The sequence below is a fragment of the Arvicola amphibius genome, chromosome 11 (assembly GCF_903992535.2).
Source record: "Arvicola amphibius chromosome 11, mArvAmp1.2, whole genome shotgun sequence".
NCBI classification, from domain to species: domain Eukaryota; kingdom Metazoa; phylum Chordata; class Mammalia; order Rodentia; family Cricetidae; genus Arvicola; species Arvicola amphibius.
In genome coordinates, this window is record NC_052057.2 from 64629591 (window position 1) to 64651283 (window position 21693).

Here is a 21693-nt window from a genome sequence, read left to right on the forward strand (position 1 = left end):
AATTTATGATTATTAGATTATAGCTAATTTTTCTTGAGAAAACCATATATTTTAAAAACCATATATTTTACTTTTTAAGAGCATTAAAAAGTAGGATATTAAAATGAAATTAAAAATGCACATACCAGTAAGAATATTTCTGTATTAAACTGACTCTTCAACATGTGTACTATTGTAGAAACTGCTAGGTTTAGAAGACACATTTTTAATATTCCGTTAACATTTTGAAGAAAACTATTTCATTTTTACTTATTGTTAGATAAGAATTCATATGCTTATTAACAAATCAGGCATGTTTAGAAAAATGACTGTCATTAATTAGACCTATTTTATACAAAGTTTCTTTCTTTTAATTTTTTTTTACTTTTTGATGATTCCATGTATATATATATATATATATATATATATATTGTAATTACATTTTCTCTCTTACTCCTTTTCTCTCTTGAATTCTCTCCATATACAACCACCACTCCCAGTCTAATAAATGATCTCTTTTTAAAATTATTGTTATACATACACATGCAAAAAATCTTCTAAGTCATTTAGTGCTACTCTTATGGATGTTTAGTGCTGATCTTTTAGTACTGCATTAACCTATCAAGAGTCTTGTCCTTAGAGAAGACAGACCTCCCCCACTTTCTTGGAGACCTTTACTTGGCAATAGATCTTCATTTGTGGTGTTGAGAGGTTTTGACCATTCATGTTGGCATGTCAACCGATGATGTCACTGAACATATCTTGGTTAGCAAACTCTTTTGTTTTTTCTATATTTCATGAATTCAGATTCTGTGCTACATATGGAAGACACTAACTTATGGCAGATGTCCTAGTATTCTGACATTTAAATTCTTTCTAAACTCTTTTCCATGATTTTCCTTGAACTTTAGGTGTAGAATATCTATCAACTGGAGACAGACACACCACAATTGTTTTCTGCATTTTGACCTTTTGCAGATTTTTGATATGGTGTACATCTACTAAAAAAAGAAATAACTTTGATGAGGGGGTGAGAGTTACCCTTATCTGTTTATCTGTGGGTATAAGGATAAGCATTTATGTAGAGTGAAAATTTGAACTAGTTTAGGAAAAGTGACAGAAGTAGATTCTCATTTTGGGTCCCTAGCTACATCAATCATGAATGAGTTGACTAGGTTTCTAGTACCAGGCATGGCTTCCTTTTGGAGAGGTTATAAATTCAATTAAAAAAATTATTGACGACCACCAAGAAATAAGTGCCACTATTGTGCCCTGGATTTATTGTGACATGCCAGTAAGTTTTGAAGCTCATAGGTGAATACAACAGTTGATAACTTTTCATTTTTAGAAGCTTGTTTAGTCACTGTGGACTCAAGTATTACGAAAACAAATTACAGATTTAGAAATGAACATAGAATTGAACCAGTTTTTTAACTACAACAAATATGATTTTTCTTTTTATCTAAGCTCAACAAGCTGTTTGCTTTTTTTTTAATTTTTGTACAATTCTACGTGTGTAGCTATGCCCCTGGTTGGCTTTGAAATGTGATTCTCATATTCCTGAATTCTGGAATTTCAAACATTTTCAATCATGATTAACATCATTTTAGTTTTTTTTTATTTAAAATGCTTAATTTTTTCCAATTCCTTTGCATAATTCATATTACTTCTCTTTTTGTATTTTTAGTGTCTAATATGAACAAAGCAGTATTATTTGTTACATTGTATCTTTTATAAAACTCATTGTATTTATTCTGCTTTGTTAATTTTACTCTGCTTTTACTGGAAGTCATAATCAAATGCTTGTCTCATATATTCTACAAAAAAACCAAAAGACCACATTTTTATCACTAATATATGCAGTTTCCCTAATGTTCAATTATCCTGTCTCTAGTACAGCTTATAGTAACCAATGTAGTTTACTACTTTATTTCTAGATCCTTAAAATTTATGAAAAATATTTACATTCACATTGAATAGATTTTATAAATATATGGCTATGAATATATTTGGGGGTTAAGGAGCATCAGCAAACTAGAGGTGCACAATATCAGAAAGACATTTTAGAAAGAGTACCATGATTATCCTTGCTTGGTTTCTTTTCCACTATCTCTCTGTGTGGTGTGTTCTCACACTTTTTCTCTCTGTTATTACATTTTCATGAATTCATCTATCAGTTGTTGCTATATTCTTTGTTGCATATTTGTTTATAATATTTTAGATAAATGGATGGTATATGTTTCAGTTACTTTTCTGTTTCTGTGAAGAGGCATTATAACGGAGACAACCTATAAAAGAAAGCATTGCATTTGTGGATTACATAGAGTTTCAGAGAGTGAGTTCATGACCATCCTAGCGAAAGCATGGCATCAGACAGGAAAGCAGGACAATGGAGCAGTAGTGGAGGGCTTACATAGATCCATAAGTAAGAAGCAGAGAGGAAGAGACTGGACCTGGCATGGGCTTTTGAAATCTCAAATCCAACCCCCAGTAACACACATCCTCCAACAAAGTCATTCCTCCTAATGTTTCCTAAAGAGTTTCAACCATAGGGAAGAAATATTCAAGGATAGGCATCTATGGGGATGCTTCAAACCACCACGAAATAGTTTTGTGTTGGTGTATAATATGTGATATCTGCTATGTCACAGATAGTTCATGTGGATTTTTTTTAATTCCCCTTTTCTCAAATTAGTTATTAGCATTTAATTTGGAAGTTTGTGAGATCTTTTTTCTGGTTTTAGTAGCTGGCAACTATTATATTTCTAAAAACATTCTTCTTGTTAACAATACAACATCTGCTGAGATCATTCAAAGAGCAAATTGAGATTTTCTATAGTTTAAGGTGGTTTATCCCCATCGATTCTCCCTTTGTATAGCTCTTTCAAGACACTAACTTCACTTTAAGTTATGATGTTACTTTATTTCAATATTCTAAAAATGTATAGTCTGAATAATTACTTTACTCAACTCCAGGGAGATGCTTCTTATATGTGGTAAACATAGATTTTCATAAATATGTCTACCATTTTCTTCATTTGGCACAAAATTGGGTGTAAGTGACAAATCTAGTATATTGTTAGTGTTAGAGCCTGGGCTTGCCTCTAAAATATTTGGTTACAGTCTTTATTTTCTGGATATCACTTTTTTTCACTTATGCTCTCTAAATTCAATGAATTTAAGACATATTTATTAGAAAGTATTAAGTAAAATTTCTCCTTGCAAGTTTCCATGATTATGGGATCAAGTGACTCCTTCACAATGGTGGTGGTCCTGTCATGTCAGAAGGAAACCCCAGCAAAGTTATTTGATCACCAAGGTGTGCTGAGATGAAAATGTAACTTTGGTCTGTGAAAGGTGTTTTCTATTTAGTTTAAACAGATGTCTGTTGAGGTTTTTGAATGAAGCACCATACACCAGCTCTTTTTTTTTTTTTTGAGCTAATATGTAGTAAAGTCATACTTCATGTGCTTTGTTTTCTGAATAAGAAATATTCTTGAAAAGCAAAGATGAATATTAGGATACTCTTAAAAATAGTTTGAATCAGGCTGGACGATGGTGGTGCACGCCTTTAATCCCAGCACTCGGGAGGCACAGGCAGGCGGATCTCTGAGTTCGAGGCCAGCCTGGTCTACAAGAGCTAGTCCCAGGACAGGCTCTAGAAACTACAGGGAAACCCTGTCTTGAAAAAGCCAAAAAAATAGTCTGAATCAGCCTTACTTTGAAGACTATGCATTGCCTATTCACCAAAATCTTACCATAATTAATCCAGATTCCAATACCTCGAGGTTTTTTCATATTGAATCCAGTGATCAGAATGTCAAAGAATAGGCAAAACTTGCAAGCCTTTCTCAAATTCCCTCAATGCCTCACTGCCTGGTGTCTCAATGCCTGCCAGGTTCACCATTCATCACCACAGACCTGAACAAAGCAAGGTTAAGAAGAGTGTCCTAAGTGTCATTTGAACTGAAAAATCTACAGGTCACACTATATAAAATAAGCACCCCAAACTTGGTTTTTAAATACGTCATTTCCAATTTACCTTAAATTTTACTCAAAAACATCTATTTTCCTTTTGCTAACTTTAATTTGACATTCATTTATAATTAAATAATTTCTTTTTTCTCTTATCTTCCTCCACACTCTGCCATATGTATGTCCTTACACTCTTTCAAATAAATGGTCTCCTTTTTCATTAATTGTTATTGTGTGAATATGTTTATATGTGCATATTTGTGTGTATATGATATATATCCCTCGATACTTCTTGATTAGTCTGTGTAATATTGTTTGCATGAATGTTTCAGGGTTCACCATTTGTTACTGGATAAACTTGTACACTCTTCCTTGAGGGAGACTTTTCTACCACTCCCAACATCTGTTGATTTAGGTAGTTATTTGTGTAGGGCTGAGGCCTTGTGGGTTTTCTCCCATCCACTTTGGCATATCTGCTGCTGTTCTTGTTCAGCTCATTTTAGGCTGCCATGTTTGTGAGGCTATATGGGTGTGTAGTATAGCTTCTGACATTAGTAGGAAAACAAACCCCAGTAAAATCCTGAATCCTCTGATTCATGCAATCATTCTGCCCACTCTTAGGCATTGATCCCTGAGCCTTAGTTATTGGAATAATTTTTTTAGAGATATCCATTGGGACTGAACTCCAATACTCTTCATTTAGATTGGGTATGGTTTTTCTGTAATGATCTCCATCTGTTGTAAAGATAAGTTTTCTTGATGAGGAATGAGAACTACACTTATTGGTGATTTAAGTATAAATATTTAGAATGTAGCTAGGGATTATGCTAGTTTAATAAAGTAGTAGTTATAGGTTCTCCTCTAAGACCCATGATTTCACTAGCCCTGTGTAGTTTTCTTTATTTCCAGTACCAGGCTGATTTCCCCCTTATCGATGGGTCTTAAGTTCAGTTAGAGAACTGTTGGCTACTGCTAAAGAATGTTTGTCACTACTTTACTATTGGGGTTATTGTAACATTTTGGTCATTTTTCTTGTGTTCATTCATTGGATTCACATCTGAGTAGGACTGCTGGTTGATTCTCTTTTTGGAAGCTTACAACATGGTACTTCTGGTACCATGAAAGCTAGTCTTCTGGAAGGAGGTATTTACATTAGTCTCATTTCAGAGGCTTCTGGGCCTTTTGTCTAAAATGCATAGTATCTTCATCAATAGGGACTTAACTTCAATCTCTTAAGGCAGGCAAGTGTAATAGCAACATTGTGTTTTGGCAGTCTCTTGGAGAGTACTGACCATCAACTCCAATGAGAATTTTTAATATTTTGTGTTAGGGGTTTTGCTTGGTAGCTTTTACACTTGTTGGGTTCATTATCTAACCAAGAAGAATACATTTCATTTAAATTTTATATGTTTATTTATATATAGAATTATGTGTGTTATGTCATTTTTTTCCTTTAAGGGTGGTAAGTATTGGCAGCATTATTCTTTTCTGATTTTCAGGCTACCTTACTGTTACTTTACCCTTCTTGCTCCTTCAGTACTTATCTCCCCCTGCTTCCCTGATTGGCACACTCCCTGTCTTAATTAAGGTTTTATTGCTATAAAGAGACACTGTGTCCATGACAATGCTTATAAAGAAAAATATTTAATTGTGATGGCTCAGAAGTTTAGTCCATCATCATGGCAGGAAACAAGGCAACATGCAAGAGGAGGACATGGTGCAAGAGAATGATCTGCAAATTCTTACATTTTAACTCACAGGTAAGAGGAAGTAGTCTGTGTGTCACAATGAGAGGAGCTAAACTGCCTTCCCAGGGACAAACTTCCTCCAACTGGGCCACACCTCCTCCAACAGAACCACACTTCCTAATAGCACCACTCTCTTTGGCGGTTATTTTCTCTCAAACCACCACTTTCTCATATACATTATCAAACCACTTGGACTCCACAATTCTTCTCTATGACTGCTCCACTTCTCCATCCCATCAATTGTCTCTGTTTACTTTCCTGGTTTCTATTGTTATTCCTGGATGTGTACTTATGTATGAAGATTTACAAATGGAATCCGCCAATAAGAATGAATATATGTTTCACTTTAACAGTCTTGATAAATCTCACTCAATATGATATTTTTCTTCTGCTGTCTATGGACCTGTAAAGTTCATTATTTTATTTTTTGTACTGAATAGTATTTCATAGTATATATGTACCACATTTTCATTATCCTCTCATAAGTTGAAGGGGCATTTAGGTTGTTTCTTTTTCATAGCTATTATGAATAGAGCAGCAAAGAATATTCCGGATTAGTATTTGTGGAATCAAATACTTATTCTCTAGGGCAAAATCCAAGGAATGATAAATCTGAGTCTGATGTTAGACATTCTCTTCTTATTGTTGTACTGAATTTCTGTGGGAATGAGCTTTCTTCACATTAATTCAGCATGCTCAGGAATGCTGAAGGATCTCTTTCTTCCAAAGACACAATTTTAGACAAAAATGAATGAAAAATAAATAAGTACATGTATTCTGAGTTTTCTCTTTTATGCTTTCAACATTAACAAAATATTGACTTTGTGGAGCCTGTATCTCTAAGGTGTCAGTTTTTCTTTTTTTCAACAAGTAAAATAGATTCTTTCATCTCATCATGTCAGTTACTTAGGTTGCCTTCTTCACCACACATATTAATAATCATTAAGAATTAATCTTGAAGGTAAGTGTGAGAGAATATTTGTCTTGACATTTAGGAAGTTGCTTTGAATGGTATACTGAAAGCCAACTTGTCTGAATGGTTGTTTCAGCCTGTTCTCAAATGTTGGTTCCTCCTTTTTAAATTCCCATTCTTATTAAGCATAATATAGCAATATACCCTTCATGAAATTGTTATAAAGATTGGCCTTGCAGGTTACATTCATATGAGTAATTGACATAATAGAGTGAAACTTTTAGTTATTCAATTTGCCACATATGTGAGTATATTTATTTAATGCTGAAAAGTCATTGAATAAAGCTAAATATTGTAATCCACTATTTCTGAATTTTCAGAATAAACAAATATGTAGCATATAAGTATTATGGTAAAGTAAGGCAAAAAATTTGGATAAAAAATAATTGTGTGCAATTGCATTACCTCAAATCAATATTCATGGTGACATCAACTGAAAAAAAACATGATTATATTATAATTTGCCTAGAGATTATAATACACTAGCAAAGGTTAATAACATAGCAAAAAGTTTTGAGTGATTATTATTAATAAGCCATAGTTAATAAGAGTTGATTATCACTATTTGTTCAATACTCCACAGCTTCTACCACAAAACAAGAACACAAAGAGACACACAGAAACACACACATACACACACACACACACAGAAGCATGCACAGATGCACGCATGCACACAAATATGTTAAAATGTATTAGGTAAGGAGGGTAAGTAACTAAACCATTCCCTAAAGCTCATGACAATATTAGCATTGAAACTCAATTTGAATTTTTAAGTACAACCTTAAAAATCTATTAACTTTCATTTCTAGTATCATTTTTTTAAGGAAGAAAATAACAGGTAAGGGTAAAAAGGTCAAATGAAAAATTATCTTAAAATGACACTTTTATGATTATAGCCATGTTTAATAACTTTAAATGAAGAATTATCCCCCATTTGATGTTTTTAAGACAAAGACAGTATAAAAACGTCATTTTAAGATGATGTTTTTACAATCAAAGCAATCTGTAAAAATGTCAGGTGAACAACTCAATGAATTCAATGGTCCTAAGGATATAAAATGGGTTAAAATGCTCAGTGAGGCATTTCATTGACATTTGATTTTTTTCAAGGAATATTGATCATAAACTACAGTGCTTAGTATGTTACTATCTGATTTTCAAGTTATATCATATTTAGATACGAATAATATGTAAATGTTCTTCTGATCTAAATTCAAAATTACCGATGAGAGTTCACATAGTGTTAATATACCATTCTAGTAACTAAATATTAAATATATGTATGTTTGCCATTTAAATATTTTAATATAATTCACATTTTACATTGTATCATATACTCAATTGCTAGTTGTAAAATTCATATTGTAAGAAGACTGTTACATTTTATGCTGTTCTAATAAAACATCAATCATTATTAACATCTATTATAAATTAAAATAATGCTCAAACTTCCCACAATACCTTTTTTGTATAAAAATGGGTAGGATGGTAAGGATTAGCAATTGAAATATGCCTTAAATATTTTACCAATAGCATTTAAATACCCAATACAAATCTTTGGATCTTGAGTCTAACTTTTGGTAGTGATGAAAATTCTTCTATGTACATTTCTAAGTATAGTAACCATTCACCGATCTCAAAGCTCACACAAGATTTGAAATGTGTTTGGTTAAAGGAAACATTGACATTTTAGATTTAATTTAATTTTAATTAATCCTAATTTGAAATATTTGCCTGTGAAATTCTATATAGACTAACGTTTAGCATGTTATATTATATTGAGATGGATGCTTAATTCTAAACTGAAAGTTCCTGATTCTGGAATCTGTAAGAATATGATGGTTCTGGGAAAACTTCCAGTTTATGAAAATTGTAAATAATGTTTTAGCGAAAAAATTAAATATAGGATCATAAAAATAAAACAAGTTCTAAATCCTGGACTGTCGAGAAAAAGCCTATATAACACCAAGGTTTCTGAGAAACTTCAGTCACAAATCCACAAATCTTCATAGAAGAGAAACAGTGACTTTAGTAGCAGTATTAGGAAAAAAAAATTAAAGTTGGCACAAACTGCAGTGTTAAGATTAAGAATGTGCATGCAAACACACAGTAGTTGTACAACAGAAAGTAACTATTCAAACTTTTTGTTTGGAAATATTAACCAGTCATTATCAGTATATTTTCTCAATATCTGCATCATATTGTCATTCATAATCTGAAATTAACTATCCATGGTCTTATTAAAATTCTTCAGGTTACATGTTTTTCATATGCTGTTGCTTTTGAAACTCAAAATAATATAAAGAAAGACTTTTATAATTATGTCTTTTTCAAGATAAAGAGATGAAAACCTGAGGAAATTAAACCAGAGAGAAAAAAAGAGCCTCCTACCTTTGTTGATGATAATGGTAATGACTGACATTTACAGGGCTTTCCTATCTGTAATCACACCTGGCATCCCTGCTGTTCCATGAATTGAGATCCTTTGATTACCTCCATTTAATATGTTAGTGCACTGTGGTACAAGACACTCGTAGTTGAGGCTGGAAAGCAGCCTCCTTTCGCTCTGGTTGGTACTTCTAGGATCAGGATAGCAATCATGTGGAGATATGCAGTTGTAGGGAAAAGAAAAAAGGGAAAGAAAGACACTGTACTGATTGATTGCAAATGAGTTGCAAAGGATTTCTATAAATCAAATATGACTGGAAGATCAATGCTTTGATAAGTGGAAGCAATGAGAAGAGTGTCAGCAATAATGGCAAACTTAGAACAGGGAGTTCTTCAGAGACATCTAAAACTGCATTCTGCATACTTCATCTTGAGTTGTCATTATTCCAAGTTGCCAGGTTTTATGCCCTTCAAATATGCTGTGGCCCTTATTCTATTTACCTACAGAGGCTAAGATCTCATAGATGATTGCTGAAGGATCTTTGGCCTGATGTTGACACCCACCTTTTCTGATTGAAAGCCTTCACTCATTAATCTTTCTTGATATAGTAAACTTATTACTATTTTCTGCTTGTTGTACTGCTCACAGTGCACCATGTTTCAATCACTGAACCTTCATTATTTAATATTTTCCTTCTAATCCCCATATCCTATGAACAAGATTGGATTACACACACAACACAAATAAATAAATAATACTGATACCTAAACAATCAATTTTGAAACCAGATTATGAAGTCTGACAATTTTAGAATTTTTTAACATATTGCACTCTACATTCCTACCTTTGATCAAGATACTTACACATTGTTTTAATTTTGAGATCATTGTCCTTGTTTGCTGTACATTTGTTTACAGATTATTTAATATTCTGATATGAACTGTTAGTCTTTAAGTTATACAGGTATTATAGGTAAAGTTATTTATTTTTGTTACACATATAGTCATATTAATTAGGCTCTTTAGATACATAGAGATTGTATTATACCTAGATAGGTAAACCTTCAACCTCTTTAAGGATCTTTAGAACATGGCATTTAAATAATTTAGGGTTCTGTTTACATGAGATTGTTCCTGACAGCACTCACCTGTTCCCAAGAGAGTGTTGAGCACCAAAGACAATCCACTTGGAGTTTGTTTCCTTTTTGTTACAATTGGCCTTTGGGCAAGGAACTACCCATGCCTCAACCACTGAAAAAGTATATGGTATTCGGGCTAGATAAGAAGGACACAAGAAAACAGATAATGTAATACAGAGACAAAAGAAAGTAGAAAATTAGTATTAAACAGAAAGTAAAATTGGAGATTAAAGGTTAAAGAGGAAATATAGGGAGGGACAAACAATCTTAAAGAACTTTTGAGAAGTCATATGAAAATCTATTACTATAGAAGCTTCCTAAATTATATACATATGTGAAAGTAATTTAAATGGAGTCAAATATAGAGGGGAGGCTATATGTCCATAGGCACCTTATGACCAGGAGTAAAACTACCAATGCTAGAATTTTTTACTTCTTGTAGAGTCATTGGAAAAGAGCAATGTAAATCATCACAGGAAACTTCCAAGGCTGTTGGTTACCCTCCACAATCTAACAGTAAACCCTTATTGCTGAAGACACCACTTAGGACGCACTGAACATGGAGAATTTGATCTGGTGCACAACTAGAAGTTTCAGTCCTGTTGACTAGCTTTATGGTGCCAGATGGCACTATTAATGATACCGCAAGAAACAAATAATCATCAATACCATTCACCTACAAACCCTGTGACCTACAATTGTTATCTGACTATGAGATATACCAGTACACAATGGCATAAATGTTCGGGGAATACCAGGCACTTTTTAATTTCAAAAAAGTGGCTAGTAACTTTCCATTGATTATATATACTACATTTTCATTATCCATTTATTACATATTGTACATTGATGGCATTTCCACTTCCAGGCTATTGTGAATAGAACATTAATGAGCACAAATATGTTGTGTCTTTGTAGTACTACAAAGTATATACACACACACATATATATGTGTGTGTGAATACTAAATATATATATATGTATATATATATATATACTAAAATATATATAAATATATATTTGTATACTAAATATAATTGTATATATATACTAAATATATTTGTAGTATTAAACATATCTATCCAGATAGATATAGATATAGATGATATAGATAGAGATAGAGATAGAGATAGAGATAGAGATAGAGATAGAGATAGAGATAGAGATAGAGAGATGAGATAGAGATAGAAATTTCAGTATATATTCCAAGAGTGGCATACTTGCATCATTTGTTAGATCTATTTCTAACTTTTAGAGAAACAATAATATTGATTTCTGTAGTGGCCCAAGCAGTTTGCATTCTCAGGAGTACTGACTAAATGTTCCCCTTCCTCCTACTAAGGTCAGCATTTGCCATATTATTCTTTCTTTTTTGTGTTGCGTTGCGTGTTATCTTGTTTTATTCTGTTTGTTTTGTTTTAGTTGGGTCTAGTTTTTCTGAGCCATTCTGACTGGTTTAGGTAAAACTTCAAAGTAGTTTTAACATGTATTTATTTCCTTGCTGTTTAAGAGATTTAACATTTAGAACAAATATGTCTCTGCCATTGTGTTTAATCTTTTAAGAAAGTTTTGTTCTGTTCCATGCCTTTTTTTGATTATTATATGGCATGGGGATGCTTTCTTTTGATCCAGTCTATTTGGTGTTCTTTAGGCTTCTTGTACCTTCATAGGAACATCCTTCTTTAGGATGGGGAAGTTTTCTTCTATAATTTTGTTGAATATGTTTTCTGGGCCTTTGAGTTGTAATTCTTCTTCTTCTACCCCAATTATTCTTAGGTTTGGTCTTTTCATGGTGTCCTAGATTTCCTGGATGTTTTGTGTTAAGAATTTGTTGGATTTGTTTAGTTCTTTAATCTGTGAATTTATTTCTTCTATAGTATCTTCAGAGTCCGAGATTCTTTCTTCCAGCTCTTGTATTCGGTTGGAAATACTTGTCTCTGAAGTTTCTGTTCGTTTACTCAGAGTTTCCATTTCCAGTCTTCCCTCAGATTGTGTTTTCTTCATTACCTCCATTTCATTTATCAGGTCTTGTACTGTTTCCCTTACCTGTTTGATTGCTTTTTCTTGTTTTTCCTGTTTTTCTTGGATATCTTTGAGAGATTTATTTATTTCGTCTACTTTTTTGTTTGTCATCTCCATTTCTTTATGGCAGTTATTTACCTCCTGTTTAAGGTCCTCTATTATTTTCATAAAGTACTGTTTAAGGTACTATATCTTCTGGGGTAGGGTGTTCATTTCTTGTTGTTTTGGGATGTCTGGATTCTGGTGATGTCATGTTGCCTTTCATGTTGTTGGAGGAGCTCCTGCATTGGCGCCTGCCCATCTCTTCCTTTAAATGGAGCCTGGAGACGCTTGGTGTCCTAGACCAATCTTTGCTGTGACTGAATCTGGTTGGATCTCCCCAGTGCCAGAGGAGGACCTATTCCTTGCATCACAATCTGAAGAAGCCGGCACTCCCTTGCAGGAATCCTCAGACCTGCCTGGAGGCCAGAGTCTGACCCCTTTGGGTGGATGGCCTTATTACAAGAGCAGGACACCTGAAAACACTAGGGAAGGCTCGGGAGAGGCAGGGACATGAGAAACAAAGACAAGCCAGTCCAGATGGAACTCCAGGGCACAAGATCAGGGATTCCAGGCAGCCCAGGGATGCCGCCCAGACAAAAGGGCCAAGGTGGGGCCAGGGCGGGATGGAATATCACACAGCAAACCTGACAGCACAATCTGAAGGAGCCCGCATCCCTCTGCAGGAATCCTCAGACCTGCCTGGAGGCCAGAGTCTGACCCCTTTGGGTGGATGGCCTTAGTACAGGAGCAGGACACCTGAAAACACTAGGGAAGGCTCAGGAGAGGCAGGGACATGAGAAACAAAGACAAGCCAGTCCAGATGGAACTCCAGGGCCTCCATACCTTTTTTTAAATTGTGCTGTTTGACTTTAAATTTTATTTTTAGTTCTTTGTATATTCCAGATACTAGGCCTCTGGCAGATGTGTAGCTGATAATTATTTTCCCCATGTTGTAAGATATGTTTTTCATTGAGATGATGACATTCTTTTCTGTATAGAAACATTTTTAGTTTCATGAGGTATCATTTATTAATTGTTATCCTTAATGCTTACATGATGAGAATCATGCTTATAAAATACTTTCTTGTGTTAGAGTTCAAGTATAGTCTCTGCTTTCTGCTCCATTGGATTCAAGATATCAGGTTGTGTGTTGAGGTCCTAGATGTATTTGTAGGTGAGGTTTGTGCAACATGCGAGATGAACAATTTTAATTTTTATATGAGCTATCTAGTTTTATCAACTCTATTTGATGAAGATGTCATTTCTCCATCTTTGGGCTTGTTGTCAAAAATCACGTGACTGTAGAAGTGTGGGCTTATACACAGTTCCTCAATTCCATTCCATCGATAAATGACGATGTTTTTATAGAAGTATAAAGATACTTTTGGAGTCAAATATGAGTAGTATAACTTGAGATCTGTAAAGATGACATATTCAGCAGGTTTTTACTTTGTTGTTCAGGAATGGTTTGGCTACTTTGGGTCTTTATTATTTTATTAGAACTTTAGTATTGTTTTCAGTTTGTGTTTAAATTTTGAGTATGGGAAATATTTTGTTCTTTTGATGTTTTCTTTAGTTTCTTTTTACTGTTTTAAATCACTATAGATTTCTTTCATTTTCTTCATCAAGTGTATTCCCAGGTATTCTGTTTGTTACTGTTCTATGAAGCAGGATTTCTAAAGGAGGCAGCCACTAGAGATACTTTTTACTTCTACTCATTACTCAGATTGAAGGGGTTGAGATCCTGTCTCCACAAAACCTCAGACTGAATGATTTGAGCTCCTGACTCCTCTTACCTTATATTCTTCCATCTGCTCATCCATATCCATTTTTGTCCCCGCCTCCCTAGTGTTGTGATTAAAGGTCTGTGATTCCCAAGTACTGGGATTAAAGTTGTGAGCCATCACCACCTGACTATGTTTCTCTTTTAGAGTGGATCAATCACAACTAGCCCAGGGTGACCTTGAACTCACAGAGATCTATGTACCTATGCCTTCTGATTGCTAAGCTAAAATAAAAGCTCTATGCCAACACTGCCTGGATTCTATGACTAACTAGTGGCTAATTCATCACTTTGATCTTCAGGCAAGCTTTATTCGTTATTTGTTATAAAATATCATCACACTTCTGTTTTGTTTATTTGATTTTATTGGTTTGGGTAACTATTGTGAATGTAACTTTCCTTAATTACTTTCTGGGAATGTTTGTAATTTGAATATAGGATGGCTACTGATTTTGTGTTAATTTTGCATCCTCCTTCTTTTGTGGATATGTTAACAGATACAGGAGTTTCATTGTTGACTTTTAAGAGTCTTTTATGTATGGGATCATATTTTCTGCAAATAAGAATGCTTTGACATCTCCCTTCCCTATTTTTCTCTTTATCTCAATCTCTATCTCTTTACTTTTTGTTGCTTTATGTACATTTTCAATTACTATATTAAACAGGAGGTGTGGAGGTTGAATATCCTTACCTTGCTCTGAAAATTTTTGAAAATATTTTAGTGTTTCTCCATTTAGAATTATGTTGATCATGGGCTTCTAGATTTTTTTATAGTATTGAAATATGTCCCCTCCATTCCTTTCTAGTACTTTTTTTTTCATGGATACAAGTCAGATTTATCAAAGGCCATTTTAAGCATAAATTTAACTCTAATTCAGCATTTATACATTTAATTATGGGAGACCCAGAGGTATATGACTTTGAGGACACACCAGTTTTTGACAGAGTAGTACCAATACACATATTATCTCCTAGATTGTAACCACACCCACAGAACCATCACAAGTTCAACCAAGACAAAATTCCAGAAAAGAGAAGCGTAAGTAGAAATAAAGTCTCCTCATCTAAGAAGCTATTTGCAATAGATTATCATATATTTTAAGGAGTTTTGCATCCATGACAATGAGAGATATTATCACATAATTTCTTTTTTGTTTAAGCTTTTTAAGTTTTGTTATCATAATAATACTGATTTACTAAAGGAAATTTAGAAATATTCATTCCCTTACCATTTTGTAAAAGAGTTTGAAATGTATTGGTGTTATTTCTTATTTGGAAGATTAGAAGAATTCTATAGTTAGCTCACATACTAATTTCAAATATAAAGATGTTGACTTAAAGTTAGATAAGGTGTTACTTCTGCCTCTGAATTTATCCTTAGATGTACAGAATAACTGCACACTATAAAAAGAACAATCAGATTTCTGGAGGACTGATGTAATTATTTAATGGTGGGAAAAACTGGAAGTATATACAAAGAAGCATATGGAAACTCTGGGAACATATGTAACCAATGTTGTTTTGATTATTGTGATGTTAAAGACATGTATAATAAATACTTCAATGCCCATCAAATGTAATATTTTATTTATATGCAGGTCACTGCATGGCAATTGTCATGTTGTACTAAAAAAATCTCATGATTTTTTGAATGGAAATTATATCAGAAAAAATAATCCAATGAGTTTAGATAAGTTTGCTTTTGAAAAAAAAATATGCACTGTAAAGTTGAATAGACTTGAAAAGAACAAAGTTATTTAACACTTTGTTACAACTAAAAGTGATTAATAGATTGGAAGGATGCGGTCCAACTTATCACCTAATAAAATGATACAGGCCCACATGAAAACTTCCATAGAATATTAAACATACATCGATAAAAGTGAATTCTGTGCCGTTTTTGTCTATAGTTTTATGAAAGCAAAAATAATTTGTTTTGACTACCAATTTTGTTATAGGTTTTCAAAGAAGCGTTCTCATATATAGTCCCAATCACCATCTGTAGCTAAGTACATAGAAGGTGTCAGTACTTCTCTCTTCCTCCTGATGCCTGTATCACCATGTTTGTGCACTAGAAGACAAGAAGGATTTCTATATTCCAAAATGAACGTCAGAAGAGCTTGTTTAAGGGAGTTCTCAATGAAAGACAAGATACCAAAGGTTCACCCCTTCTTGTAAAGGGAGTGTATTAAACATAAACTCTGACGAAAGTTAAAACAGCAAGATTGCACTTACATTGTATAATCGCTACACAAAAGACTGATAATCACTTTGTTCAAGAGAGATAATGCAGCATAATATAAGTAGTAGTTTAAGCAATTATCTAGTAGAACACTTAATCATCACCCTTGGTCTACAGCCTTTTGTTTCTCACGAATACACATGTCAGACTATAATTAAATGCACTCACACTGTTCAGGGAAGAGTGAACATCCTGGGTTGAAATGTTGGAACCAAACTGAAAAGCACAATGGAGACAAGTTTAGACACAGCTTCCCGGCGGTGTCTGCCCACTATGGGGTCTCGGTTGACAAATTGGCTCTATAACAGTGAAGCCACACTGGGGTAAATTATTTATGGCCAATAATAGTTTGCGTCTGTAGAAAAAATTGTGCTTATAGTTTATGAAATTCCTGAATGCTGACTTTCTGTGGGAATTATCTCCATACATAATTTAATATTAGGTTTATCTGAAAAGAGTTTTAAGTAGCCTATTTTATTGATTCTTTGATGAGGTTTTTAAGGCTCCTGAAGATTTATCTGTACACTTTTAATTTATCTATACATTTTTGCACTTCTAAAAATCATAGCTTTGTAATTATAGCTGTGATTCATATTCAGAGAACTGTATCTCTTAAAATAGACAGGAACATGGTAATCCAAAAAGCAAAATTATAATTTTCCTAATGTAATTGACTTCTATAAGCCTTTATTTTCAGTTTAATTAGTGTAATTACTAATTATATCAATTAATTAATTTAGTGTAATTCTATATTTTAGGTAAGTGCTCTAGATATTTAAGAAATAAGAATAAAATACTATTAGTATTATAGAATACATGGTCACCTTTTCATTTTCCAAGCAATTACTTGAAATTTTGTCTTTATCTGTGATTGTTCTTTTTTTTCTTCCTTTTCATCTTTCTGTATTCCTTTGTATAAGTGTGGGAGTCATTCACTCAGGGGATTAAATTCATATTGCCAAAGTTATGTGTGCAAACATCTCTTCCTACTGAGCCATTTCTCTGGCTCATACTTTTATCTATCGGAATGCAATATTGGTTTACAGGTACTTAACTGAGACGTAAACTTTCTTGCCTAGAAACATTTTATCTAACAGTCTACATGAGCACTACTACTAAAGCCGAGATGAGCGGCCTTCCATCTGTTTCCCTTATATCAATTACTGTTCTTTGGCTGTTTGGCTCAACTGAGGGAGGATGTTGAATTATTGAGAGATGGAACCAATCAAGAGAAACTTAAGTCGCTGAAGAGCTGTTCTTGGAAATGTATGTGCTTCCTTCATCTTTTTTCTTCATTTCTAGGTAATCATGTGGTAAACACTTATGCATCAACATGAATCTGTACCACTTTGACCTTAGTAACTGGTCTATAGCAACATGACAAAAAATTCACTTTATTTTTAGTTTTGGTCATGTATTTATTTTTAGTGTGTGTGTGTGAGTGTGTGTGTGTGTGTGCTTGAGCACGTAAGTGTGTGTGTGTGTTGGTATTTTTTAAGTCTCACATATCAAAGATTTTTCTGAACTTCTCTTTTTTTTCCAGTTTATTTATTTTTTATTAAAAATTGCCATCTCCTCCCCTCCTCCTCCCCCTTCCCTTCCCTCCCCTCCACCCACACCCACACTCCCTCCCTCTTGAGGCCAAACAGCCATCAGGGTTCTCTACACTATGTTGAGTCCAAGGTCCTCCCAACGCCCCCCAGGTCCAGGAAGGTGAGCAACCGAACTGACAAGGCTCACACAGAGCCCGTCCATGTCGTAGAGACCAAGCCCATCGCCATTGTCCTTGGCTCCTCGGTCAGCCTCCACCATCAGCCACCCTCAGAGAGTCCGATTTGGTCGCATGTTCCATCAGTCCCATTCCAAGTGGACTTGGTGGTCTCCCATTAGTTCTGTCCTGCCGTTTCAGTGGGTGAACGCGTCCCTCATGGTTCTGACTTTCTTTCTCATGATCTCTCTCCATCTGCTCCTCATCAGAACTTTGGGAGCTCAGTCCGGTGCTCCAATGTGGGGCTTTGTCTCTATCTCCATCCATCGCCAGGTGAAGGTTAAGGCTCACAGTGAGCCCGTCCATGCTGTAGAGTTCACATTCATTGCCGTTGTCCTTGGTTTCTCAGTCCTCCTCCACCGTCAGCCACATTCAGAGAGCCCGGTTTGGTCCCCTGTTCCATCAGTTCCATTCCAACTGGACTTGGTGGTCTCCCGTTAGAACCTGGAAACAACCTAAATGCCCTTCAGTGGAAGAATGGTTGAAGAAAGTGTGGAATATATACATGCTAGAATACTACTCAGCGGTAAAAAACAATGACATCTTGAATTTTGCATGCAAATGGAGGGAAATAGAAAACACCATCCTGAGTGAGGTAACCCAGGCCCAAAAAGATGAACATGGGATGTACTCACTCATAATTGGGTTCTAGCCATAAATAAAGGACATCGAGCCTATAATTCGTAAAAATCCTAGAGAAGCTATACAAGAAGGTGAACCCAAAGAAAAACATATAGTTATCCTCCTGGATACTGGAAGTAGACAAGATTGCCGGACAAAAAATGGGAACATAGGGGTGGGATGGGGGGAGGGGGGATGGGGCGAGAAAATTGTGAAGTGGAGGATGGGAAGAGCTTGGGGGAATAGGATGGTTGGGATATAGGAAGGGTGGATATGGGAACAAGGAATTATATATCTTACTTAAGGGAGCCGTTCTAGGGTTGGCAGAGGCTTGACTCTAGAGGGGTTCCCAGGTGTCCAGGAAGACGCCCCCAGCTAGGTCCTTGGGCAGCTGAGGAGAGGGTGCCAGAAATGTCCAGATCCTATTTCCATACTCATGAATATCTTGCATATCACCATAGAACCTTCACCTGGCATTGGATGGAGAAAATGACAGAGGCCCACATAGGAGCACCGGACTGAGCTCCCAAGGTCCCAATGAGGAGCAAAAGGAGGGAGATCATGAGCAAGGAAGTCAGGACCGTGAGGAGTGCGTTTACCCATTGAGACGGTGGGACAGATCTGAACTTCTCTTAACTTAGCTTTGATTTGATTGACACTTGTCACGGTTATTCACCCTAACCTTTATTACTCCTCCAAAGTATGCACTGCTCCTGTAATTCCTCATCATTCATGAAAATGCTATTGCAAAGTAAATGTGAGGTTGTTATTGCAATTTAGCATTATTAGCAAAAGGTTTGAAATTCTTGGATTTATTTTTCTAAGAATGGGTATTTCTAAACAACAATCATCAATTATTTTCAAGCAGAAAGGTATTCCCTCACTGCTATGAAAATTGAAAGTCTAAAATCAAGGTGCCTTGAGGCCGTGCTCGCTTCAATTCAAGTTTTCCAGAAAGCGAAGCCCTCAACACTGATGGGATTTGTCGTCTTCGAAGTGTCTTTGCTTGTACCTAGTCCTCTCTGCTCTTCGATCCGTCTCCACATTGCACACATAAGGCTACTCTTAGTGCTTTTGCCTCTGAATCTTCACGTGTCTTTTGTGTGTGTGTGTGTCTGTGACTAAAATCTCTATGTGACAATGCTAGTCATTATACTGAGACCCAATTTGATACAGTCAGACCTCATGTAACTTGTTATAAATCTGTAAAGATTCTTTATTATTAGATATTTTTTGAGATTTAAATATAATTACTCATTTTCCCCTTCCCTTATTTCTCACTAAACCAGGCGTTCTCAATTATCCTAATGCCGTAACACTTTAAAATAGTTCCTCATGTTGTGGTGACACCCAACTACAAAACCATATCATTGCTACTTCATAAGCACAATTCTGCTAATATTGTGAATCACAATGTAAATATCTGATGTGTAGGATATCTGACATAAACCCCAAAAGGTTTATTACCGATAGGCTGGATATACTGCAACCTCTCTATATACCCCTCTTTACAGCTTTTTTCCATTATTGTAAATGTGTTCAGGATTCAAAAATTTGTGAAAAATACACAATTCAGTCCATATTCTCTGCTATTGTTACTCTATATCCTATAAATCTAATCAGAGACCTTGCATTTGTGTAGTTTGTCCCACACAGATTTCTGAACTCTCATTTTTTCTAGAAATGCAAACAAAAATATCAGACAGCTTGCATGTGAATCTCTGCCAAAATATGTTGTCTGATTCGAGTCATCATTTCCATTTGGATTTTGTTTACTATGTATATATGCCTTCTGTAAATTTAACTTACATGTCTTTTTAAAATACTTTGAAAGATATGAATGATTCAAGAACAAAAATAATGTATATTACTGGAAATTTACATATAAATTAGGTTTTAATTACAAATTGCATGTGTAGTAACTTCCCTGACTCTTTTATACTGAAATAAACATCACCCTGAATAGTCATCAATATCATGTATATTTTAGAATATATCTATCTTGTCATCAGCATTTTTATTTATATATCTTTTGTATCTGGATACACATGTACACTCATTAAATATTTAGGCTTCAGTTGTTTACCTTCTGCTTTCTGCTATGGCTGTATCTACATTCATATCACAATGTCATCCATACCAAATATGACATTTTTCATAACCATTGTTAAGATTTGTAAATTTCACAATAAAGCAAACAATATAATTAACAGTATTTCTGTGTTCACTACTAAAAATTCCATCATATCATACATGAAAACCATTTAGGAACTGAAAACCATGCTGTGTATGCAGTATTGATAATGTATAAAAATGAACATTGAACTCACACACTGTTTTCTAAGTGATGAACTGTTTTTCATAAGGACGTTTGTTCCAGTATTCCACATTTTAAATTAGTTCAGATATCCATAAAGTGTATCTGCCATTTTATTTATTTTCAATTTAAATATTACAAATTTCAACGAATCATTAAAAATTCAAGATACTCTTCACATGTTGAATGTTTGAAATTTGTAGTAATCCATGACAAGTATCTTATGAAATTAATACGAATCCTGGGTGATTGGTAAGTCCTGCTTGTGAATACTGTGTCCGCTCTAATGAAAAGTTAGTAGAAGAAAGAAATACATAAGGAAGACACTGAAAGTGCCAAAAATTTCTCTTATGCACCAAATCTTTTAGTATTCCAAACAGGATTAAATGGTGTTTTCCTGTTTTGATATATTCATAATTGGTGAATGTATGAATACTTTGCAAAATCTATTTTCTCATATATATTATATATATTTTCTAGTTGCATTGTATCTCTATGTGTATCCATTGTCAAGTGTGTGTGTGTGTGTGTGTGTGTGTGTATGTATTTCTTCTATACTATAGGAACCAGATTACCAAATGGGTAACTTAAGACACTCAGAATATAATATATAAAATAAATTTTAACATAAAACAACAGATATTTTTACTCATAGAGATATTATGTTACAGATGACACCTTCCTGAGATTTCA